At 42.9% G+C, this 26,734-nt stretch overlaps 1 protein-coding gene and 1 long non-coding RNA gene across 2 annotated transcripts in view; one reads left to right on the forward strand and one right to left on the reverse strand.

Moving 5' to 3' along the window:
* Nucleotides 1-7,245: 7,245 nt before the first annotated feature.
* The window catches only part of CFAP20DC (CFAP20 domain containing), a 325,501-nt gene continuing 306,012 nt past the window's right edge, over nt 7,246-26,734 (reverse strand). Inside the window, exons 17-18 of the transcript XR_004069913.3 lie at nt 24,671-24,757; nt 7,246-7,827 (exon numbers count right to left, since the gene is read on the reverse strand). The gene's annotated coding sequence lies outside the window, so the exon portion shown is untranslated. The remainder of the gene's footprint in view (nt 7,828-24,670; nt 24,758-26,734) is intronic.
* Nucleotides 14,737-19,862, forward strand: LOC129532663 (uncharacterized). Its single transcript, XR_008678501.2, has 3 exons — nt 14,737-15,144; nt 15,455-15,529; nt 16,569-19,862. It is a non-coding gene; the product is annotated as an uncharacterized lncRNA (long non-coding RNA).

Here is a 26,734-nt window from a genome sequence, read left to right on the forward strand (position 1 = left end):
CCTTTAAGAGCTGTAACACTCACTGTGAAGGTCTGCAGCTTCACTCCTGAAGTCAGCAAGACTTCACCCACCAGAAGGAAGAAACTCTGGACACATCTGAACATCTGAAGGAACAAACTCCTGGTACACCATCTTTAAGAACTGTAACACTCACCCTGAGGGTCCGCAGCTTCATTCTTGAAGTCAGCAAGACCAAGAACCCACTGGAAGGAACCAATTCCGGACACATTTTGATCATGAGGCATCTCCATTTGATATTTCAAAAATTACAAAGGTTATATGACATTTTCCAGGAAGACATGCCCCAAAAATCCATGGATCCCACATTTGTTTGCCATGAGTAACTCGGACACTCAGGTATACCTTGCCAAAATCATTCCATGGGTAAGAACTCTCCCCTAGTAAATACCATCAGTGTGTTTTCCAGAAGGTCTGTCATTATTAGCATGTTTAGAAGACAATCTGATCAAGTACTTCCCTTTCTTTCCCAAAGCATTCCTTGTAGAGGGAAAGAATGGATTGCAGGCCTACTGCTGGCTCTGTCTTCCCCAGGTGCCATGATTGACTAGCAATGTCTGCCATAGCTGGTTGTGGAGGGGGTTGGAGGGTAGGAGAGCAAGTGTGTGCCTCCAAGCAACCCAGACCAGGCTTTGAGAGAGCAGTGAGTTGCTGAAGGTAACTCGCTTTGAGGCCTTGAGAGAGCAGTGAGTTGCTAAAGGTGATACCAGGGTGTGGTTAGAGAAAAGACTCAAACTCAGGACCCTAAACTCTAGGACTTTTCATTGATATTCTTACATATCATAATGATAACTAGAACAGACTCTGCAGTGAAAAAACCAGATATCCTTGACTTCTCACTAGCTATGATGTTGCCAAGTTCTTAGCCTTTAGAAATTCAGAAGGGGAAAGGATATTATCAGTCCCTGTTTTTCCAGGACCTACTCTGAGCCAGATGCTAGACTAAGTGCTTCATACCTAGTATCTGATTTAATACTCCCTGCAACTCTATGGAGTGGGTCCTGTTGTTATTCTCATTTTACAGATGAGGAAACTGAGGCTGAGAGAGGTTAAGTGACTTACCCAAGGTCACATATCTTACGTGTGCAGAGGGGATAGTAAAGGCCGCACTGTTTACCAGGGTGTCTCAGTCATGCATTTGGCTAGATTAGAGGGGCTGCCTTTACAAAAGTGGCTTCATCAAGGGTACCAGCCATCATCTCTACCCCATCTCCTTTTTTGCAGTAAAGAGCATGCATTTTTGAGTGGTTACTGTTCATTTCCTGTCCTGTGGATGGTGAAGCGCTGTTGTAAGCATGGAGCAAGGTTTTTCAAACAAATTGAAGGGAAAAAATTTGAGGCGAAAGGAAGGTGTTGTGAATGGATTTTACCATCAAGACACTGTGTTGAAGCAACATTCATACCGCTCTGCTAGCAAAGATTCCTGTTTGCAGGATGGCAGTGGAAATGCACGATGCCATTATTTAGTGAGATCACGTGGTGATGAAAGCAGCATGGCAAAAATGAAACAAGCCCTGGCCTCCAACCCTGTCAGGACACCTGTGACCCTGGCTAGTGCTTTTTCATGTCCTCTTTCTCCTCCCTAGGCCTCTGTTCCTCTACCTGTTGGAAAAGAGGGCCTTGGAGCAGGCCAGCTCACTCCTGTTAGCTGCCACCTGCTCTGCAGCTCAGCATTTCCTCTATTGGTCCTCTGATACTATCTACAGCATTTTGGGAAAGGAGACAGATGTCTTCTAAATATTATGAGAAGTGCTCTTTATCTTTTTGGAGTCTTGAACCCATTTGGGAATCTAATGAAAACTACAGATCCTCTTCCCAGCAAAATCCACACATCCCCAAGCATTTGGCTCATATCTTTAAGAGATTCCTAGAACCTTCTCTCAATGCCCATGGATCTCAAGTTAAGAACCTCTGGTGTTGAGTGACAGTACACTTGAAGTTTGCAGATAGAAGCACGACAAATTGGGAAGGCAATGCATGGATAAAATATGAACAGTTTCCTGACCACAAGAATGTTCATTGTTTTGAGTTCCCAAGTTTTAGGGTAATTTGTTATATAGCAATAGGTAACTAATACACTCATAATCTGACAACTTCCATTTGCAAAATACCATGTTAAAGCCCAGGAAGCATCACTGCACACCTACTGAGAATAATACTCAGTAGAGTCAGTGCTCTTAAGATGCATGAAAGCATCTGCTACCCTTACTCGAGGCTAGGGGTAGCAGATGACCTTAAGTCTTACAGGAATCTTATGCCACCCAGCCATAGCCAACGCTAGGCCTCCCACGGGTGTCTGAAATCTGGCTTTTCCTTCTCAGGTTCTGGCTTTGTTCTATGGCCAAACACAACAGGAAAAGAAAGTTGACTGACTTTCATCGCTAGGAATGATGAAATGGTCATCAATTCATCTCCCTGGGGCAGATGTTCTATTGCCACTGAGAAGGGGTGACCTGTGCTCACCCTGTGGATGTGACATATTATTTCTGTCGGCTCCCTGGTGGGCCTGTGGGAGTCATGCCACAGGAGCCTGAGATGCTGCGGTCTGGACAAATGGCTCTGGGCAAGCTGGCAGCTGTGACAAAGGGCAGGTCGTGCAAATGTTGGGCATGCCAAGCTGGATAACCATCAGAGTGCAAATCATCCCAGCAGGAAGACATAACATCAGCCACCATAAACATGCGGCCTGGAAACTGCCAGGGAGGCTTGAATGAGAGAGGCGTGCCTGAGGATGATAGCACAGGTAGGGGAAAGCCTCCGTTAATTTCCAGATGTTTCGAGTCCTAGGGGACCACACACTCACAAGGAGGAAGCCATTTTCTACCTTATTGGTTGGATACTGTCCTGTGAATGGCAGGAAGACCTAGCCCAAGGGAAGATTGTGAAGGAGGAAAGACACCATGGACCACCTTCCTCTAATATCTTCCAGGGGTATCTGAAATTTCAACAGAGGACTCTTAGAGTTAGGAAAAAGGTCAAGGTCAAAGAGAAATGAGCTACAAAGGTTGTTCTCTGTGTTGTTCTCTGTTCATCAGTGTCTCTGCCCTTGGTTCCGGAAATTACCCTTCCCTTAGTGTTTTCAGTGTTTCAGGTGGGAAAAATGGGAGGATCAGTTAGAAATTCTGTTGTGCAGCATTAAAGAAAACCTGATCACAGTGCTCAGTGCAATGGAACAAAGGCTCTGAACCATTATTTTTCTGCCGTGACCTCCTTTGGCAGTCTGCAAAGCCCGAGGACTCCTTCTCAGAGAATGTTTATATATGCATAAAATAAAGTACACCTGATGAAGAAGGAAACCAATCACAGTAAAACCATTTTCACAATATTTTTAACACCAAACTTGAGATATAGTAGTATATGTGCTTTTTAATTAATGCATTAGTAACTAGGTCAAGAAGTGTGTCTAATAACCAACCACTGGCACTTCAAAATAGTGACAACTAACTGTAGGTGATAAATAGAGATATTGGCAACAACTGTAATGTTAGGAAAACATCTGTGATTTCTATTAACAAAGTGTATTAGATTAGTCAGGGTTTGCCACAGGAACAAAATCTATCTATCTATCTATCTATCTATCTATCTATCTATCTATCTATCTATCATCTATCTATCTATCTTTATTATGATGCAATCATGGGAGCCAAGAAGTCCCACGATCTGCAAGCTGAAGAACCAGGGGAACTGGTGGTGTGATTCGATCTGAGACGGAGGGCCTGAGAACGTGGGGGGCCACTGGGGTCCAAAGGCCCAAGAACCTGGACTTGTGATGACCATGAGATTTGGAGAACATGGGGATATTCCAGGTCCAGAAAACAGAGCAATTTGGCCCTTCCTCTGCCATTTTTTTCTATCCAGGACCTCAATGGATTGGATGCTGCCTGCCACACTGGTGAGAGTGGAATTTTTTTACTAACACCGTCACAGACACACCCAGAAATAATGTGTTACCAGCTACCTGGGTATCTCTTAACCCAGTCAAGTTGACATATAACATTAACCATTGCAAGTTCACCCCTTGTCAAGTTGGCACCCATATGCAACTCCTTAAGCCACACGTAATCTCCAAATAACCAGGTCATAATTCTGCCTGACATGATACAACTATCCTGTGTACAACCGAAAACACACTAATCCCTTCTTGGAAGAGTGATGTTTACTCTTCTAATGATATCCCATAACTTAAATATATGATGTACAACTAATAATGCTTAAATGCTGGTAACAAAGTCAATACATCTTATTTTACATGATAGGGGAATAAGAGAAGAAAGAAAAATAAGATATATGTTTAATATACATATATGTACACACAAAAATATTAATAAAAAAAGATACACTCATGACAATTACAGTCTTTGTTTCTGTAACCAGTCATGTGGTCATAGCTGGTCACGTGGTTGTACCTTCTTCTGCTACCTGTTCTGTATGCCCTTTGCCCTCAGCAAATGCCTCATCTGGTCATGGTTCTTTACCTGGGGTTGGGTGACCCAATACTTCATTCCTGAAGTGTATGGGCCATTTGTAGTCCTGTCTGGATTGGGTTCTTGTAGTTTTCCATTGACCTTAATCACAGGGTATGGTAATACTGAGATACTCTAAGGGTTCTCTTGTATTCCAGACATATTCTTCCTTACCTTCATGTGAAGTGGTAGCCCAAGTTCCCCTAGGTAGTCTGGATTAGCCACTCCAGCCAACACTATAACTCCCTTCTCCGCCTGTTGACTCAGAGGCAAGAGAAGCCCTAAGTGGCTGGGTGTTAGTCTTAACTTTCAGTTCAATGGAATCATTGTTGTGTCTCCTACTGGAAGCATTCCTCCTCTGGAACTAAGACCTCTAAACCAGCAGGGCACAAAGTCGAGGGAATAGGAAGCAAAAATTTTGCTAGTGGGCAACTAGAGGTAGTGGTGAGTGGTGTTACTTCCATTTCCATTCCTTGATTCCTGGACCTATGAATTCTGACTGTGGAAGACACAGCACCATATATTGGATGCTGATTCAGAGCATATATGGCCTTCTGGAGAACTCTGCCCCAGCTCTGTGAGGTGTTACCACCTAGCTCGTGTTGTAACTGAGTCTTTGAAAGGTCATGCCACTATTCTGTCAAGTCAGCTGCTTCAAGATGGTAAGAAATAAGGTAAGACCAGTGAACTCCACGAGCACGGGTCCATTGCTGCACTTCTTTGGCTGTGAAGTGAGTTTCTGGGTCAGAAGCAATGCCATGGAATACCATGATGGTGGATAAGGCATTCCATGAATCCGTGGATGGTAGTTCTGGCTGAAACATTGTGTGCAGGGAAGGCAAATTCATATCCAGAGTAAGTATGTATTCCAGTTAGGACAAAACACTGCAACTTCCATGGTGGAAGTGGTCTAATGTAATCAACCTGCCTCCAGGTAGCTGGCTGATCTGCCTGGGGAATGCTGAGCCATGTCAGGGGATCAGTGTTGGTCTCTGATTATGGCAGACTGGGCACTCAGCAGTGGCCATAGCCAGGTTGGCCTTGGTGAGCAAAAATCCATGCTGCTGAGCCCATGCATAACCTCCATCCCTGCTACCATGGCCACTTTGTTCATGAGCCCATTGGGTGATGATGGGGGTGGCTGGGGGAAGAGGCTGAGTGGTATCCACAGAATGGTTCATCCTAGTCAGTTGGGCATCAAAATCCTCCTCTGCTAAAGTCACCCTTTGATGAGAATTCATGTGGGACACAAATATCTCCGAGTCCTGTGCCTATTCAGAGAGAAACATCCACATACCCCTCCCCCTACATTTACTTGTCATCAAACATGTTCTTTGGAAGTTCCTGACCATTCAGCCAAACCACTGACTACAGCCCAGGAAACTGGTATATAATGGCATGTCTGGCCATTTCTCCTTCTAAGAAAAGTGCACAACCAGGTGTACTGCCAGAAGTATTGCCCATTGGGAGGATTTCCCTTCACCCCTGTGCTTTAGAGGGATGTCCCAGAGAGGAACTGTAGTGCTACAGTTGTCTGCTTTCAGGTGGCACCAGCCTTTATATCGTGCAGCACCATCTATAAACTAGGCCTGAGTTGTCAACTAATTAGGGGGATCTCTCCATGACACCATAGGTGCAGGCTGGGAGAGAGAAGGCAGTGTAGCAGCAGTGGGGACCACGGGCATTTGGGCCACTTCTTCATGTAACTTATTTGTGCCTTTAGGTTCTGCTTAAACTGGATCATGAATACACCACTTTCATTTGGTGATGGAGTGCTGCTGTGCATGCCCAACTTCATGGCTTGGTAGGTCAGTGATATGGTTTGGCTGTGTCCCTACCCAAATCTTGTCTTGAATTGTGGTTCCCATAATCCCCATGTGTCATGGGAGAGACCTGGGGTGGGAAGTGATTGGGTCATGGGTGAGGTTTCCCCCATGCTGTCCTCATGATAGTGAGTGAGTTCTCATGAGATGTGACGGTTTTATAAGCATCTGGCATTTCCCCTCCTGGCACTTCTCCCTCGTGCTGCCTTGTGAAGAAAGTGCCTGCTTCCTCTTTGCCTTCCACCATGATTGTAAGTTTTCTGAGGTCTCCCCAGCAATGCAGAACTGTGAGTCAATTTATTCAATAAATTACCCAGTCTTGGGCAGTTCTTTACAGCAGCATGAGAATGGACTAATGCAGTCAGATAATTTTTAACACCCAGGTCGTGACAGGCAGCTCAGATCGCATGGTAACATGGTGGCCTGTTCAAGCATTCAGTTTCTATTTAAGGCCCAGTAGCAGGCCAAAAGTGGTCTCTCACAAGGAGAGTATCTGTAAATTATGGCAGGCCTTGCTCCAAAACCCTAAAGGCCTGCACTGTGATTCTCCTATGGCGGTCTGCTAAAGGTTCCAAGCAGCATCCCTATCTGCCACTGACATTTCAGGTACCATTGGGTCTGCTGGATCCTATGGCTCAGGTGGCAGAGAAGCTTGCACAGCAACTCCCTACTGGGGATCCTCCTCCTGTTCTGGGCCTCACTCAAAGCTAGCAGCTTTTCAGGTCACTCAGGAAAAGGGCCAGAGTAACATACCCAAACGAGGCATATGTCGCCTCCAAAATCCAAATAGGCCCACTAGGCATTGTGCCTCTTTCTTGGTTGTAGGAGTGGCCAGATGAAACAACTTACCTTTTGCTTTAGACCTTCTAAAGTGCCCCACACCACTGGACCCCTAGAAATTTAACTAAGATGAAAGGCCCCTGAATTTTAGTCAGCTATTCCCCCATCGTCTGACATGCAAATGCCTTATCAATCAGTCAAGAGTAGTTGCTACTTGTGGCTCACTAGATACAATCAGTGTAATGTCATCAATGTAATGAAGCAGTGTGACATCTTGTGGAAGGAAAAGGTGATCAAGATGCCTGCAAACTAAATTATAACAGGGCTGGAGGGTTGATATATCCCTGAGGGTAGGACGATGAAGGTGTATTGCTGGCTTGCCAATTGAGAGCAAACAATCACACAAAACCAAAAGCATTGCTGATACTACCCTGGTCTGCTGTCCACACTCACAAAGCAGGGGAATGCTAAATCTCAGGGCTTTGTGAAAATGAAAATGTAATCTCTTTCCGCTCAAGTTCATGAAACTCTGAATTGTGTCCAAGGATGCTTTGGGATCTGTAGACAAAAGATGCTTCTTCTTCTCATGTGAAATGTGTTCTGGAAACTGTAGTTCAGGGTGAGTATAGATGCTCAAGGAAGAAGTGAGGACCCACACTTCCAGGTTCTTGTCCTGATATCTTTAGAGTGTGAGTTTTGCCTTCACAGTTGCAAAATGGCTGTAGCACTTCCAGACATTTCTTCTGCATTTCAGGTAGGAGAAGAGAGAAGAAAAAAAAAAAAAAGAAAAAAGGTACATGCCTTTTATTCTGGGTCTGTCCATTGTTATCAGGAAAACAATGATTTTTCTGGAAGTCTCATCCTGAATATTTTGGCTGGCAACTTATTAGCTGGAACTGGTGACTTGATCATCTCCAGCTGGATGAGACTCTGGGGAGGGTGTACTGCAGCCCAAACCAGAGTTGCATTAGGAAGATGAAGGGAAGGAGAAAATTGGGTAAACTAACCAATGATGCCAGTCATGACTGATGTAGGGCTTCTTAATAAGTTCTCTTCTCAAAAGCTTATGATTTTTACCATTCCCATTTGGATAAGCTATGGAGAAATTTAAGTTTGGCTTCATTCATTCAGTTTATCCATTCATACTTTGATCCACTACTTATTGGAGGCCAATTTTGTGCCTGGCCTGGTTAGGTATGGGGTCACATCATGTTGAACAAAACAGCCAGGTTCCTTGGGTCCTACAGTTTAAGGGAAGCCCGGATAAAAATGTGGTAGGATTATAAAAATCACTCACAGTGCACCCAGATGGCAAGGAAAATGCCACTTCTTTTATTTCCTCTAACTGATGGATCTCAGGCTCTTCTGGTTTCAATGGTCTCATTTCAGTTTAAGTATCCAGTTTATTCAAAATTCATTTGCTTCTGACAAGATTGCTCATTGGCTCCCAGCTAACTCCTTCTCACCACAGAGCATGTGGAAATGCAGGATTCCTCCATGTGACCCTGCAACAGTGTGAGGCTTAGAAAAGCTAAGACTCCAGGCCTCCCCTTCCCCTGGGCCTTCCAGTCTGTATCCTCTGTCCACTCCGGGGCACCTGGTATACCAGGATTAGGGCAGATCCACCTGAGAGCCAATTCCACCTAGAGCCATGAATATGAGGCTGACAAGCCCCTTGTCCTGCAGGCACTGCCAATCTGCCTAAGGCATCTCTTCATTCTGGAGCTTTGGCCCAAAGAGGGAAGCCTCACCTCAGCCTCTCCATCTGTTTCCTTTGTTTCTCCTCAATTGCCTGAACCTGAAGAGGTGGGTATCCCATTTCTTTCTGCCATATCCCCAGTTCTCCCTAACCTGGCATTGTGGAAATATCCTGGTCCAACTGGCCTGCTCTTGGTATGCTAAGGAAAATCTTGTTAGTTATATACTGATCTCTTCTCCCTGCAAGCCAGAAGGCTAATTAATCTGGGGAGGGAGGGCTAGAACATGAAGTTCTGATTGGTTTTAGCATTCTTAGTAAGATGATAGTAGGGAAAGCCACAATTTTTGAAAAAATGCTGTTTTTGGCCAGGTGTGGTGGCTCATGCCTGTAATGCCAGCACTTTGGGAGGCCAAGAAAGGAGGATCACTTGGGCCTAGGAGTTTGAGACCAGAGTGGGCAACGTAGGGGAAACCTCGTCTCTACAAAAAAATAAAAAATTAGCCAGGTATGGTGGCACACGCCTGTAGTCTCAGCTTCTTGGGAGGCTGAGTAGGAGGATTGCTTAAGCTGGGGAGGTAGAGACTGCAATGAGCCATGATTGTGCCACTGTACTCCAGCCTGGGTGACAGAGTGAGACCCTGTCTCAACAAAAGAAAAATGCTGTTTTGGTGACTATTTCCTTGGTGCAAGCTTACTTTGCCATGGGCCCCTTTATACTGAGTGAGTAGCGTTCTAGTTAATCGAGGTCTTACTATATACTCTGTCAACTTTGTGTGGGCAAGGGTGGAATGTAATTTGCGCACCAGCTTCAGTGACTACCTGGTACGTAGTAGATGCTTTGTAATAGCATGTATGTGAATGAATGAATAAAATGCATAGACTTGTGTTAGCAAACGGTTTACTTTGCAGGCATGGAAGATCCTGTGTTCTACCCAGATTTTTCAGCTACAATTTTTTTAAGTGTCCTTTTGGGAAATAGTGCTATTTGATAAGACAGAGTCTCACCTGGTTGGGGCTGGGCTTGATGAACTTGTTTTTACCCACCTCTTGAAATGTCATTATAATTCTGGTTTGTCCACCTGTGTCTCCCAAGAAAAGGGGAAACAGTGGTTCGGCTTCTCTCTTCCCAAAGAGCCAGCTCAGGCTTCCCTGTGTTACTACTTTTGGGTAACAGGCTGAAAGCACAGAGGTGAGGTTAAGACCATGGGCTTAGGAGTCAGACAGAACTGACTGGAGTCCACATTCCAGTAGATAGACCACTCGGCACTCCGCCCATGCAAACCACTCTGGCTTTCCCCTGTCTTCGGACAAGCCAAACACAGTCCACCTCCAGGCCTTCATACTGGCTGTTATCTCTCCCTGGAAACCCCTTCCCTGAGCTGCCAATCTGGTTAAATGTCTCCTTGGAGGGGCTTTTTCTGACCATGCCATCTCAGGTAGAGGCCACCTTCCCTGTCTTGCCATCTCAGGTCAAGGCCACCCTCCCTGTGAGTTCCTCTCTAAACTGCTCCCTGCTTCAAGCTCTTCAAGCACATTTCATCTTGTGCTGCTGTCCACGTGTTTATTGGATTCCCCCCTAGAATGTAAGTACTGTGAGGACAGGGCCTTTGGCTGTCTTGTTCACTGCTCAGAGCAAGGCCTGGCAGAAAGCAGACACACAAAGCCTGATTGTTGAAATGAATGTAGAAATGAATAAAGTTGTTTAAGTTCTCTGAGCCTCAGTTTCCTCATCTCTCAAGTGGCTATAAACATACCATAGTGAGTTGTCAAGATTCAGATATGTATGGAAGTGATGGCCTTGATACAGGTTCTTGATATAACATGGTGACTCTGAAGACCTTCTTGACCATCTAATACTCCCTGGGCTCTAAGGGTCAGTAGATACCTCCAGAGGCTTATTAACTGCTCTGACTTTTAGTCTGCTGGGTGGAACAGGCAGAAGAAATATCCTTGCCAACAACTAAATTGTTTAAAGGATAGTGCTGCCAGTCGCACATTATTGTTATTTCAAAGCTGGTGCTTTGAGGAGTTTGGAAACAATCTTCTTGGAGGCATTCCCACGGCTAGGCATTACAGCTCAGACTATAATCTCACTGTAAATGTGCCTTTCCTCTTTAAGCAGAGGGTTATTAAGTTTAACAGTGTCAAAGTACTCTCCATATTACATACAACTTAATTAGTGTACAAGGCAATATTAAACAGCCCATTCACACTGAGAAATATTTATACTTCTCTTTCCTTGGCTTATACTGATTTATCCCATGACATACAGAAATGTAAATTACAAAGGAGTAATTATTTGTTCCTATAACAAAGGAAGAGATTGAGACTTGTGTGTCCACATGCTTGCTTGGGATGCGGCACTTGGGGAGGGTGGCGGGAGAGGAGAAGCACTTGGTGGAAATCTCATTTCCTCAAGAAAACCTCCTCAGACCCCAAGGCTAGGTTAGGTTCCTCATTTTTCTCTCCCAGAGCTTTTCTTTCAACACATACATCCGGAGGGTTTATCTGTTTATCCTCTGTCTCCCCATCCACATGTGAATTCCAAGATGCTGGGAGTGGGATTGTCCCAGTCACTACTGTATTCCCACATCTAACACAGCGTCCGGTGGATATGAGGTACTCAATCACTATATAAATATGTTCCAACATATATTTATTAAACCCCTTATCTGGGCCAGGGATTGTGTACTTCTGGGTGCATGTGTTGGGGCAGGGGTTATCAATGGTCACCAAAATCAGAGTTAATGACCTCATGGAGTTTATAGTCAGAATGAAGAGATAGACATTTTTTTTTAATTACAACCATGATAGGGTACCTAGTGCTATGAATATTTATTCCAGGAGTCTGACCTAATGAAGAAGGTCAGGGAAGTTTTCCACAAAGAAGTGATATTTAAGCTGAGATCTGAAGGATACGGGGGCATTAATACGTGCAACAGGGAAGGAAGGGAGCAAGTCGCAGCACCCAAGACCCCAGGGTAGGAGAGCCCAGGGGCCAGTAAAAGAACCCTAAAGACCAGTGTGGCTGGAGAGAGAGAGGAGTCATGTGGTCCAGACAAATCTGGAGGGAGGGGGAGGACTGTATCCCACAGGACTTGGATGGCCACGATGCACAGCATCTAATTTGTGGATTGAATGGGAAGGGATTTTCCCAGAGATTTCTGCCCTGGGATCTCTGTTCTTTTCTCAACACATTCCTTTCAGAGAACCAGGGCAGGAATCCAAAGTGGAGACCACCAGGCTCTGGACATGTTGGGGTTGATTTTATTTTCCTAAGATTGTGGCAACACGAACTCCCATCCCACAGGCCCTTCTGTGATGTGACCTGGCCACAGCTCCCTTGAGCCTGGGCTGGCCTGAACTGTAACCAAGAGGATGTGGTGGAAGAGAAGCTGTGTGACTTCTGGGACTAGTTCAGAAAAGGTCATGAGCTTTGTTTTCTTTTTACCTAGCTCACTTGGAACATTTGCTTTCTGGATGCTCCTCTTGGGAGCCAGCTGCCATTCTGGGAGAGGGTCAAACCATGTGGAGAGGCCACATGTAGACCCTCTGGTCAATGGTCCCAGCTAAAGCCCAGCCTTCGGGTCACCCCAGCCCAGGCACCAGGCATGTGAGAAGCCTCCCAGTGATTCCAGCCACCAAGTGTTCAGTCACCCCCACCCCTTTGAGCGTTTCCAGCTGAAGTCCCAGATATCATGAAGCTGAGTTAAGCTGTCCACGGAACCCATGCGTGTACTACTATGGTAGTGGTCTTATATCACTCAAGTTTGGGGTGGTTTGTTGTGCAGTGAGAGGTAACTGGGACACATGTTAAAGGAGCCATGATAGGCAATTTTGCCCAGAGCAGCAGGGTGGCAACTGAGTTGGTTACAATCATCTGAACTATGATCAGATTGGAACTCAGAGGTTCTGTTTAAAGGACTCTAATTCTCTCTCGTGATGGAGTAGAAACCTGAGAGATACCACCTTCAACTCAAAAGCCCAGCTCTCCCCTTCGACGCAGGGCCAAGGCAAGACAGGGAATAAACAGGTCACTCACAGTTCTCGTTTGCCTTTCCCCAGATGTGAAAGTTACACACTGACTGTGATTTTCTGCCCGAGTCCTTATTTAATTGTTATTTTGGGATCAGTTGCTTTTGAAAGATCCCCCAGCTGATACAGACTGCTGGTATTTTGCCAAGAGAGATAAACAGTCTCATCTTGCACTGCATGTGGATTCAGTGTCAGCAGAATATAGCAGCTGCCTCCCAGCAGAACTGTCTGTGGTGGAAATACCTGGGTGGTCTGATTCAAATTCACCTTTCAAATCTTTACCTTGTCAATTTTGGTAACATGCAGCTGCCACAGTCATGAGCACATGATCAGGTTTCTCAAACAGTCGAAATCCCTGACAACCATGCTGGTGAGCAACCTATCCTGATCACCCGAAATACTAGTGATTATTCTTTTCAACTAAAATATGTAAACAAAACCTGATGCTAAGCAAATGTTCACTTTTGTGCTCTTTAAAAAACGTTATCAATTAAATTGAAATTACTCAGCACAATAACAAATACTTACCAAGTGTTATTTTGCACTTCAGGTGGTAAAACTGTAACTGTGAATAAATTGCTTATAGTAAGATTTTTTCCCCTTTAATGCTGTAGCAGCAGATGGGCTAATAAATATGCAACACTTTGTAACATTTGCAATTTCAGAGGGGTAGAGGTTCCTCCACCTTTCACACAAACAAAACATATAGTCATCCAATATTATACTTTTTAATGGAAAAGCTGAAGTCATGTAATGTAAATACCACTTCACTTTCAACAATTTTACTAGTTTCGCAACAGTAAGATGACAGAACACATAAGATGGTATTTATGTTCTCTCTTTACAAGAACATTTTCTTCCTTTCTTGGGAACTTTTCTGAGTTTGAAAACAAGAAGGATTCTTGTACCTTCATTGGAAACGAAGGTGGGGAGCATCAATAAGCAGCAATTTATTATATGATTCTCTTTGCTTCTGGATGAATGTGAGTGATGGTTAGGAGCAGATTGTGGTGACAGGCAGGTCTCTGCTCCTCATTAGCTTGATGACCTTTGGCAGATCCCATTCTCTTTCTGGTACCAAGTTTTTGCCTTTGTCAGGTGGGGTGTAAGTAGTAACCTTCCCCTTAGGGCTAGTAAGAGGATTAAATAATGCAAGTAATGCCTGGCATGTGGCATATTCAATGACCACTGTTTTCATTATATTTAAGGTGACTGAGTGAGTGGCATAGGGTTTAATAAAAAATGTTTTTTTATGGGAAAGGACAACCATGGTTAAAAATATGCCCGTGAATTCTGACAGAAGAGGTAGGTGCCTTAGGTGCACATTTTTTGTTGTGCTAGCCTGTCTCACGTGGATAGAGGACAAACATTCATTCGCTGGTCTCTGTTCTTGGGGAAGTAACATAGATACAAATCCTTCATTCCAGGATGCTGAGGTTTAATCCCTTTGAAAGGAGGGTGCTCCATGCTGTGGAGGGGCCTGGGGAATTCTCAAGTTGGTTTGTGGGGGTCAAGCAGGTTCTTCCTTTTCCCTGCTGGGGCTGGCTGGAGGATGGGAGGCCTCTAACACCACAAAGGTGGTGAAGGCAAACTGGAAAATCACCATGGGGAAGAGATGTGCAAGGTGACTAAAATCTTGGGAGCAGCAGTGTTGGGAAAAGGGCTTGTGGGAAAAGGGCTTGTGGGGTGCCTGTATAAACTGGCCATAGAAATATGGGACAATAAGTTGTGGAAAGCCACAAGAGGTCTCTGAGGAGGAAAGCCTCCTAATTGCCCTCATGTTCCCATGCTTAGCGCGAGACCCGCTCTCTTATCTGTAAACAGTGTTCAAGGAGAAAGGCACTCCTTTGAAGCATTGGAATGTGGACAGACGTGTAGGCTCCTTGTTAAGCCCGCTCCCACTAGCTACTCTCCGATAAGTTAAAGATATGCTGTTTGAGCACAAAGGAGATTCGTTTAAATCACTCTTGCTACAGATTACGCCTATGACGCACTGCCACCCTTTCACTGTTTCGCCCGGAACATCTGCTTCTTAGATCTAAGTGATTGTACTGAATATATAGCGTGGAGACCAGAGCTCGGTGCCTTTTGCAGCCTCCATTTTGCAACTGGCCCCCTGGCTCCCACCTTTATGAACTCTTAACCTGTCTCTTCTCAATCCTTTGTCGCCACCGGACTACGGGTACCCTACAGGTGGTGTTGAGGCTGGTCCCCAACACAGCAGCAGTTGGGATCTGGAAGTCAGCCCCAGGAAGCAGCCAACAAACAGATGAGTGGAGCATTGCCAGGGGAGTCCCAGAAAGAGCTGAGCAACACTTTGATGGAGGTAGGGGAGCAGAGGTTCTGCTATTATTACTTTGGAGGGGACCACCGAACCAGTAAACATTTGGGTTATGTTGATATTAATGACAATTATGGCAATAATAGCTTGGTATGTAGCAGCATTCTTCGAAGTCCCAATAATTGCCTTCAAGAATTATCACTTCAAGTTTGAAACAAAGTTATCTATATTTTTATCAGACACAAAGACAGACTTTTCTTTCTACCGTGTCCTTTATGTGCAAGGAAGGCAGATCAGTGAAACTTCCTTAGCTGTTTTGAGAGTCATTAACTTCCTTGTATCTCCATCCTCTCAGCTTCTGTGAGCTGTCATCAGTGGAGAGCTCTGGCCACAGCCCATACTATCCTGGTGTCCTTGGGAAGTAAAGAAGGTAAGGAGTGATCTGCAGTGGAGCTCTTTGGACTGTTTTTGGGTTGCCAGTTGTTGTGGCTATGGTTTGGTTTTTCCCAGCACCCTTTCCCCCTGCTTCTGCTGGCAATGGATCATGTCCCACCTCCTCGCTATCACAGTGACTAGTCACTGGGTCAGTAACACTCTGACTGTAACCAACACGACGGGTGGTTCAATCACCTGACAGGTGTCAGTCCCATGACCACGACCAAGGAGGATTTAGCAAGGGGATTTTATTACTTGCAAGAAGTAAGGACACCCACGATAGTTCCCCAAAGCAGTGCCTCCACAAAGAAAGGTGAAACAGGGCTTTTGTTGAGCTGGTTGGCTGAGTCATTGTGTGTGGAGGTGGAGTAAAGGCAACACAGGTGCAGTCACCCATCGTGCTTCTTCATACATTGCATGTGTAGAAAATGGCAAATAAACTCCTCTCTGGACTGGATTTTTAGTATGGTAATGAGGAGAGTGCACCAAAGTTCATCTTCAACTCAGGCATCTCTGGATCCATCTGGTTTTTATTTTTTTGGGGCTGAGCTTCTTTCTGGAGCTTTTTGGAACAAGAAGAACTCAAGGTGCAACAGTTACAAGTGAGTTCTTTTCCATGGCGTGCACCCTAAAGCCTGGGACCCTGAGTTAAAAGAGTAGCACATCCCCTTGGCCAAAACAAATGGATTGCTTTGTGATTCAAGCTAAGCTGGGAAAGAGAAGTCTTCTTTCATCTTGGGCCACTGTCTGGGAATGATGGAAGCTTAGGACTGCCTGTTAGAGGAGGCCTAGTTCATAAGACTAGGGGCTCAGGATTGGATCTGATCATTTCAATACCATTTTAGCCCCAGGATTCACTAGGTAAGGCATACGACATATTCAGAGAAAGAACTATATAGGGTAAATCATTGGAGTTTCTTCATAGATGGGATTTTTTGCTCCAATGGTGTATCAGTGATAAGTAGGTAATGCAGAAGCATACGACCCTCAAATCTAAGCTCAATACAATGAAAGTTTGTTTCTTGTCCACACAGCATGCTGTCATGGGCTGGCAGGGGCACTCTACTTATCATAGGCTCTCAAGGATCCAGTCTGGCAGAATGATAAAGGTCTCTAAGCCAGAGGGAATAAAGTGCTCTGCAGGACCTCTCACTGGAAAGTAAGAAACACACTCAGCAGGAAAGCAACCCATCCCTTCCACTCACACCATCAGAATAGATGAAAGCGACCCATCCCTTCCACTCACACCATCAGAATAGATGAAAGTGACCCATCCCTTCCACTCACACCATCAGAAGAGATGAGAAGGACCCATCACTTGCACTCACACCATCAGAAGAGATGAGAACAACCCAATACTTCCACTGACACCATCAGAAGAGACAAGAACGACCCATCACTTCCACTCACGCCATCAGAAGAGATGAGAAGGACCCATCACTTCCACTCACACCATCAGAAGAGACGAGAATGACCCATTACTTCCACTCGCGCCATCAGAAGAGATGAGAGCGACCCATCCCTTCCACTCATGCCATCAGAAGAGATGAGAGCGACCCATCCCTTCCACTCACGCCATCAGAAGAGATGAGAGCGACCCATCCCTTCCACTCACGCCATCAGAAGAGATGAGAGCGACCCATCCCTTCCACTCACACCATCAGAAGAGATGAGAACGACCCATCACTTCCACTCACACCATCAGAAAAGATGAGAAGGACCCATCACTTCCACTCACGCCATTAGAAGAGATGACTTGGCTCCACCTCCCATAGGGGGCCAGGAAGTGCTATCCTACAGTGTTCTCATTCTGTTGCTCCTCAGTCCATTTGGTTCTTTCTTCTGCGAATTTTCCTTTACCTTTCCTTGCCCACATCTAAAGTGAGCATTGAAGAATGTGTCCTCCTTGGGGGAAGAACAGCTTTCTCAGCCTGCCTCCTGCCTGGGGAAAGGGGGAGGAGGGCCCAGGGTAGCTTTAAATTTTGAACAGTTGTACATATTTCTAGTCCAGGCTCCTGATTTCTCTGGCTATACAACTCTCTCAAAAACTTAATTGGCTTCTTATCTATTTAATTCTGATCAGCTTCATGTGCCCACAGTTACACTCAGTTCTTTTCTTTTCTTTTTTTTTGAGACGGAGTCTCGCTCTGTTGCCCAGGCTGGAGTGCAGTGGCGCAATCTCAGCTCACTGGAAGCTCCGCCTCCTGGGTTCACGCCATTCTCCTGCCTCAGCCTCCCGAGTAGCTGGGACTACAGGCGCATGCCACCATGCCAAGCTAATTTTTGTATTTTTTCAGTAGAGACGGGGTTTCACCATGTTGGTCAGGCTGGTCTCAAACTCCTGACCTCAGGTGATCCACCCGCCTCGGCCTCCCAAAGTGCTGAGATTACAAGCGTGAGTCACCGCGCCCAGCCCACTCAGTTCTTTTCAAGACGTGCGTTGCTCTCTCTTGACTTGAATCTATTGGGCTTGATAGAAAAGTTGTGCTTTCATCTTTTTCCCAGGGCCACTTTGTTTTCCCCGTTCTGGGACCCAGGCTGATGGAGAAGCCAGCATCTTGAACATTACAGTTGCTATGTAGAGTGGAAAAAAATCAAGTGGCAAAGTATGCCAGTTCTTAAATCTGTCACCTGGAAGTGACACGCATCACTTCTGCTCACATTTTATTGGCTAAAGAAGCAGGTCATGTAGTCAAACTTCATTTCAAGTGGGCCACAGGGTGCAGGTGGCAGAATGCAGTTAGAGTGCATAGAAAGCTGCAATCTTTGTGGACAGAATGAGCGACCATAGCATGGTATTGCATTTTGGTGAGCATGTGCTGCATAAACAGAAAGTAGAAAGTGAGATTAAACTGTAAGGACCACTGATTATTCTGGTAAGTGGGCTAAGTCTAAAGTAACATGTTATTATAATTAAATAATGTAATAATGTAATGGGACTGCCTTGAAAGTTTTGCATAGGAAAATACCTTTGGCTGTCCCATTGGGGAGGAAATTGGAAGAAGATTCAAGTCCTCATATTAGAGAAATAGCTGGCTAAATGAATAGATTCCTGAAAGTTGGTTGTTCCATGGGATTTATGCCAAAGACTAAAGAATTTTGATGTTTCTTTGTGTTATTCAGACCTTTACGTGATTTATAAAAACTTCACATGGCTGCAAGAGAAGATATTCTTTCAGATATTATTTGGGTTAATGAGGAAATTGGACATAGCCTTAGGATGAAATGGAAGGCAGGCACAGATTGGGTCAGTTGATTATTCTGTGCTGAGCTAGCACAGAATTAAGTCAGTAACTTAAAAACATAAATGAATGAATGTCAGAGTTCCATTCGTTTTAGGCTTCTGATTGTGGAGGAAATCATATGCCAGAGCTTTGGTAAATGCATGAACTCTACACACCATATTGGAGAGAACTGACATTTTAATAATATTGATTCTTCTCATCTATGAACATGCAACATCCTTTCAATTACTAGGTCTTTGTTGTAGCCTCTTTCCAAGACATCTCTCAACAGCCCTAGCCTCCTGAAATTTACACCCTGTGTAAATTTGGTGCAGTCTCTACCACATTGACTCAGAGCTGGTCTGTGTGACCAATCAAGTATGGATGATGATGATGTGTGACTTCTGGGGCTAGGTCATAAAAGGTATTGCAGCTCCCTTTGTGGCTTCTTGGATCATTTCTCTGAAGGAAGCCAACCACAATGTTTCACAGTCACTCAGTCATATGGAGAGGCCCATCTCCCAGCTCAAGTAAAACCTTCAGATGGCTGCAGTCTGGACCAAAAAATCTTGACTGCAACCTCATGAGAGACCCCAAGCCAGAACCACTCAGTTAGAGCACTCCTGAATTTCTGACCTGTTTACTCTTATTTTAAGCAACTAAGTTGTTTTAGGGTAATGTGTTATGCAGCAATGGACAGCTAATACAATATTTTAATTCGTATCAATAAATGTTTCATAATTTTGTGCACAGAAAACTTGTACTTTTAAAATTAATTAGATTTTTATTAGATTTATTTCTAGGTATTTGATGTTCTTTGATGCATCTATAAATTGTATACTTTAAATTTTATTAATATTTTGTGTCTTGTATACAGTAAAACAATTGATTTTTATATAATGACTTTTATCCAACAACATTAACAAATTCTTATAACTTTTATTAATTTATGTGTAGATAAAAGAGTTGTTTTAAGACACTAGATAAGTTTGTTAATTTTAGTAATTTATCTGTAGATTTTCTTGGGTTTTCTATGAATGCAATAATGTCATCTGCAAATAATGACAGTGTTGTGTCTTTCTAATTCATATGGCTTTTATTTTTAATTCTGGCTTTATTTGTATTTATTTGTATAAGCTTTTTAGTTGTTCCCAATGCAAGGCCTGGTCTATACCAAATTAGTCTGCTATTATTCAAAGTAGAGGCTGGGATCCGTGGCTCATGCCTGTAATTCCTAGCACTTTGGGAGGCCGAGGAGGGTGAATTGCCTGAGGTCAGGAGTTCGAGACCAGCATGACCAACACGGAGAAACCCTGTCTCTACTAAAAATACAAAATTAGCAGGGCATGATGGTGCGCACCTGTAATCCCAGCTACTTGGGAGGCTGAGGCAGGAGAATCACTTGAACCCAGGAGGCAGAGGTTGTGGTGAACTGAGATCACACCATTGCATTCCAGCCTGGGCAACGAGAACAAAACCTGTCTCCAAAAAATAAAAAAAAAAAAAAAAAAGAAAGTTGAAATCCTCTGCAAGGTTTTCAGTAGGTGACACAATATGCTGTCATTTTAAGGCTCACTCTGGCTGCTGTGTTGAGGATTAAACAGAAGAAATAAGCTTTTGAGATCTGTTGCATAGCATGATGTCTATAGCTAATGTAATGTATATTTCAAAATTGCTCAGAGTAGATTTTAAATGTTTTCACCACAAAAATTGGTAAGTACTGTATGGGAGATAATGAATATGTTAATTAACTTGATTAATCATTCCATCATGTATGCATATATCAAAACATCACATTGTACTTCGTAAATATGTAGAATTATTATCTGTCAATTAAAAGTTAAACAAGAAAATAGATTGCAGGCAGTGGTAGAAGCAGGCAGATGAGTTAGTAGGCTGTTCAATGAGACAATAAGAAATGATGGTGGTAGTGGTCCCAGGTGATAAAGGCCGGGGGGTGGAGGAGAAAAGGCATCGGATTCTGACTATACTGAGAGTAAAACCAGTAGGATCTCCTGACCATTTGAAAGTGGGACATGAGATAAAAGGAGGAATCAAAGCGTCTTTCCAAGTTTCCTATCTCAGCAATCAGATGCATTTGCCATCCGTTGAGGTAGGGGTGACTATGGCTGGAGAAAGACTATGAATGAAGCTGGTTTGGTGAATTTTGAATGTTTACATTTGAAAAATTATTTTAGCCTCCCCAAATGACAAACACATGTAATTGGGCTATTCATAATACAACTACAGAATTTTTTTTTAAAAGTAATTCATCATACATGGTAAGCAGTGTGGTTCAGTGATAACACAAATTGAAAGGTGAATGACAACCATTTTCTCTGCTAGGGGATGTTGGGTATCCCTGTGAGTGTGTGTCTAACTCTGCTTGGAGAAAATACGGATGCCTCTGTGGTCAAGAGGTCCAGCTCAAATGGCTCTTTTGCCTCTGCCATGACAGGCCCTAAGTACAGAGCTTATTTGTTTATTAAATGCAACAACAACAGAAAAGCCTTGTCATATCCTGTTCCGTAGATGAAAAAGCTAGAGGATTTTCCGGAGAAAAAAATTACACTAATCTTAGCAAAGATAATTTTCTGAAACTTTCCTTTCGTGGATGTGGCTGTATCCCTTATCAGTTGTAGTCTTCACTGTGTATGCAGTAGGGGAAAGTGAAGGATGGAAAGAGGATTAGGCTGACTCCCAAGATTCCAGAAAACTGTTCTTTTTATTAGTTGTGAAGCTGAAAGCTGAATCCTACAACACCACAATTCTTGATATTTTCACTCCTCTGAACATGTGAGTTTAACTCAAGATAAGAAATGCTTCGAGTCCTGTTAAACTTACACACTGTCTGTTGTGTTATGAATTGTAGGGCACATTTCAGAACAAGTGGAGGGCTGATTATAAATGATCCTTTAGTGCCAGCAAAAAGGTGGTAGCTCAGGATGCTAGGTTACTATAAAAACACCAGGGGAATGGGAAGAGTGAAAGGATGCTATGTGCAAAAGAAATAAATTTCTGAAATAATACCTGCATGCCACGTCTAATGTTTTCCTTTCATTAAATTCATAGGTAATAAGAAGAATGCTGCTAATATGCAAAAATATCAATAACCTTGAAATGTATTTAGGTATATGTGAAGGTAAATTCTCAAGGGCTTTTAAAAAATATAGATTCTTTTTAAGTATGCGGTACAGCAGATAAACAGAACAAAATATTTTTCAAGCTGCAACCATGGAGCTAACAACTAAGCAGGAAGAAAGGCGCCATGATTAATGCTCCATCTATTAATAAGCAATTTGGACTTTAGCCATCAATAGAGCCATTGTTGGTCAATAGTGCCACCAACAGTTAAGTCATGAGGTTTGACATCAGCTAGGTCTGATAGATTCCTGCATCACCACTCAGGACAATTCCTGAGCCTGTTTGTGCCTCAGTTTCTTAATTTGTAAAGTAGATGAACACTTACAGTTGTGAGGATTAAATGAGAAAACATGCACATACAGTTCATTGCGATGCTTGGGAGTACAGTGAGAGCTCAATAAATGGTTGTGCTGACAATAAAGATGATGAGGACAATCATCAAGAGAGTCATTTCAACTCAGTGGTAAGATTACAATTTCCAGGGCAGAATAAAGCATTCAGCAGAGTCACGGTCCAAGGCCTACCCTAATGACTCGTTAGGTCAATTAAAAAAAGAGGACAATTTCTCATTGATATAGAAACTGATGGTATTTGTCAAATTCAGCTCAGTAGAAATGCCACAGGAATAACACAAAATGCATTTTTAAAAACTACTGAGCTTTGCATAGAAACCTAAGTAGTACTTGTTATGATAAAGTTGTAGATATTGTTTATAGAATGTGATCAGGTGGCAGAGTGACAACCTGAACCTCGAGTGGTCCAGGATGAATCAAGAGATGCTTTCACTGACCTTTATCATTTCATGTGGATGAAATTATAACTTTCAGAAAGCATTATGATAAATTTATAGTGCACACTATTTTAGAAGCTGACATGTACAGTTCTTTTTCCAGCTCAGTATTGAAAATGGAAATAAAACCGAATGGTGCTAGAATTAGTAGGAGAATTAAGAGAGTAAGGAGAAAAACTGCTTCTCACTCTAATGGGTTTGTAACACCCCACGTGGCACGAAAGCCGTGGCAAAAACAGTTACTCAAAGGAATTGTAAATTTCCCTCCTCTTCTCTATTTTCTTGCCAAAGGCAGAAAATACCTCAGAAAGAGATGGAAAACCATGGTTTTGAAGACACTGGTATGTCTTTGGTGAAATGTTCTATATCTATAACTTGTGATTAAGCTCAGGATAGACATTTGGAGAGAAACATTTGTAGGGGATGGCTGACCTTCCGAGTAGAAAATAAATGCAAAGCTGAAGAGGATTATTTCTATAATTTCTTAACATAATCTTATCCAATCCTTAGAAAAACCTCATTAATTTTGTCTACGGGGAAGAGAGCCAGTCTGAAATTGTATAAAATCTTGATTATAGGCCGGGCGTGGTGGCTCACGCCTGTAATTCCAACACTTTGGGAGGCCGAGGCAGGTGGATTGCCTGAGGTCAGGTGTTTGAGACCAGCCTGGCTAACATGGTGAAACCCCGTGTCAACTAAAAATACAAAAAATAGCTGGGCGTGGTGGCGCATGCCTGTAGTCCCAGCTACTCGGGAGGCTGAGGCAGGAGAATCACTTGCACGCAGGAGGCAGAGGTTGCAGTGAGCCAAGATTGCGCCACTGCACTCCAGCCTGGGTGATAGGGCAAGACTGCACATGTACCCTAAAACTTAAAGTATAATAAAAAAAAAAACTTGATTACAGACTCTGTTTAAACAAATATACCTTATTTCAAACATTCGTCATATACTCTGAGGGAAAAAATGTATGAACAGATAAAGATGAGGTGATTTGGAATAATCCTACACCATACCATGAAGAATAAAAGTAAAAAACCCCCTTTAACATACATGAGCTGCTTGGCCCAGAATTGATCATTTCTGAAAACCTTGTTTTAAAAAGACGCTGTTGATTTGGTCTTGGATTTTTATTATTTTACTCAGGAGTAGGATTCTGAACATTTATAGTGGAGTCAATTATTTTAATCATATGGGTCAGACCCGAAGTATTACAAATACTAAATAAATACAGCTTCAAAGAGTTTCTGGAGTATCTATTTTCTAACTACATGACCCCAGGTGTTAATCTATAATCAGGGTTGCCCCTATTTCTCCAAATTCTCAGGAAATTGTTAGTTTTCTTTACGACTTATTGCATGAAACTGATGGTCCCATTTTTTTCAGAGTATTAATAAAACATTTGTTTTAGCTTAGTCTTATAATAGGGTAAAATATGAAGCTCTAACTTTAATATATTAAAGCATGTGATACGGTTTTGCTGTGTCCCCACCCAAATCTCATGTTGAACTGTAAGCCCGTGTTGGGAGGAACCTGGTGGGAGGTGATTGGTCATGGGGCAGATTTCCCCTATGCTGTTCTCATGATAGTGAGTGAATTCTCAGAATATCTGGTTGTTTAAAAGTGTGTAGCACATCCACCTTCACTCTCTCTCTCTCTCCTGCTCTGCCATGGTGAGACATGGTGGCTTCCCTTTTGCCTTCTGCCATAAGTTTCATGAGGCCTCTCAGCCATGCTTCCTGTACAGCCTGCAGAACGGTGAGTTAATTAAACTTCTTTTATTCATGAATTACCAAGTTTCAGGTAGTTGTTTAAAGCAGTGTGAGAATGCACTAACACAGTATGTATGTGCCCATATATACTTTCAGGAATGATGCTATAGTCATTGTTTATCACCAGAGTTCCAAACCTGAAAGTCCTTGGTCTGACAGGCCTAGGCTTAAATAATAATCACACCAGTGAACATTTACTGAGTGCTTACCATGTGCTAAGTGCTTTTTCTTCGGTGGTCCATTTGTCAGCATCTTGGATGTCTCCAAGCTCTCCAGCTTTCTGGGATTAAATCATCCTTTAAGGTTTTAGAAAAAAAACAAACTCAGTCTCACTTCACAAATGGATGTCATCCCATTTCTGCTCTGCAAAGCTCCCTGGGCAGGTGCCTATGGTCCCCAAGTTCCCTCTAACTTGGTGATTGCCTTCCTGTCTCTTGGCCTCCATTCTTCCTTTCCCTCTCCTCTCTTGCCCTCTCTTTTCTGCACCATGTCACCTCACTGTGCATCCACTGTTTCAGTTCCTTCACAGCCCAAAGCACTTACCATTCAAGGCTGTGTACAAAACAGACTTTACAAAAGGCTTACAACTTTGAGGGGAGTTATTGAAGCAAGATTTTAAATTCCTAGTGCTCTTCCATCATCTCGTATTTAGAAGAACGCTACAGATAATGGGAAATTGAAAGCCACAGATCTACACCTTTGCTCAGATTGAAATAGATGGCATCTTTATGTGGGAAAAAAGAGACCTGACTCACCAGGGGCTACTATAAATGGAAAGACTCCAAAACCTCCTAATAATATTTAACTTAATAATGCTAAGTCACAAAGGTTTTGTAAACTGGTGGATCCTAGTAATAAAACACATACACACAGACACACACATACTAATTTTAATAGTCTAAACCAGTGGCTTCCATCATTTTCACGTGGTCACTTAATAAACCTTTCTCCCTTTGTTAATTTGGAAGCTGAAACCTAGCTATGTTCACATAGCATATAATCTGACACCTGGGAAGGAAAATGAGTTTTGCTCAAAATGTGTACAAGACAGAGTGAAGAAAGCCAAACAAAACAAAATAGGTCATGTTTTCCATTCTAGTGATCATCAACCACATGGGGTTAAAGCAAGTTGTCAGAACATTATTGGATTGCCCACAGATGAAATCCATCAAGTGATGGTTAGTTAGTCTGTTGATTGAAACTCTCAAATGTCACTGCTACCATGTGCCTTTGGGAATTCCCAAACTGCTCATTCTGGCACCACAGGAAGTGAAGAAGAGCAATAAAGACAAGAAATGAGAATAGGTTAAGCCAGAGGGTCTCAGCCTTGGCACACATTAGGATCACTTGGGGGAGCTTTTATACATCATGATGCCCAGGCCACAGCTCAGGCCAGAGGAGGTAGGAATCTCCATGAATGGGACCCAGGCAACAGCATATCTTAGAGTCCCCAGATAATGCAATGTGCAGTCAATGCTGACAGCCACTATATTAGATTGAAAGCAACAACTAGCAAAACATGGAAAAGGTGATCAAAAATGTATTAAAAATGCAAACAGTGATGTCCCTTATAAATTAAGGCTATAAACATTACCAGTGATAATGTATTTGCTGACCACAGCCGATTATAACAGGAATCTCTGGACTTACTATTTATCTGGACTTTGTAACACTCATAGATTCTTATGCTTAGCTAAAAAATGGCGCCACCATTTTTTTTACCTTAAATCAAATATCTCTTGATAATGGTGATGTTCTTGAGAAGTACCTGACCTGAGAAGATTAAAATCTCTTGAAACAGGTGAATTGAAAAGATATTATAAGTATACTGTCCAGACCTAGGTACTGAGATGAATTTTAGAACTACATAGATATCAAAAGTCAAAGAAAACACAAGTATTGGGGGGAAAAATATACTATGCTTACTAAGATTAACCCACAAGAAGATGCTAGTAATATCAATTTCTTTGGCCAAAAAAGTTTTAAAGGAAAAAGGAAGCTCTCTTCAACTGAGTTGGCTAAAAGGTTTGTAAGTTTTCAGGGTCTGAAATGTCTGAATCATTTTTGCAATTAGTGGAAAAAACAAATGGTGAAATTTTGATTGATTTTCTTTGAGATAATCTTTGGTTTATGAAGCCATAAAGCAAAACTGGGGATGATTCTAATCCCATTATTAATCTCATGATTTATTTATAGATTACTAAAACTCCATCATTAATAAAAGTTATACTTCAGACTGGCATACTATCAGAATAAATAAAGAGAGTTTTTCC

This window comes from Gorilla gorilla, chromosome 2 (genome assembly GCF_029281585.2).
Source record: "Gorilla gorilla gorilla isolate KB3781 chromosome 2, NHGRI_mGorGor1-v2.1_pri, whole genome shotgun sequence".
Lineage (NCBI taxonomy): Eukaryota > Metazoa > Chordata > Mammalia > Primates > Hominidae > Gorilla > Gorilla gorilla.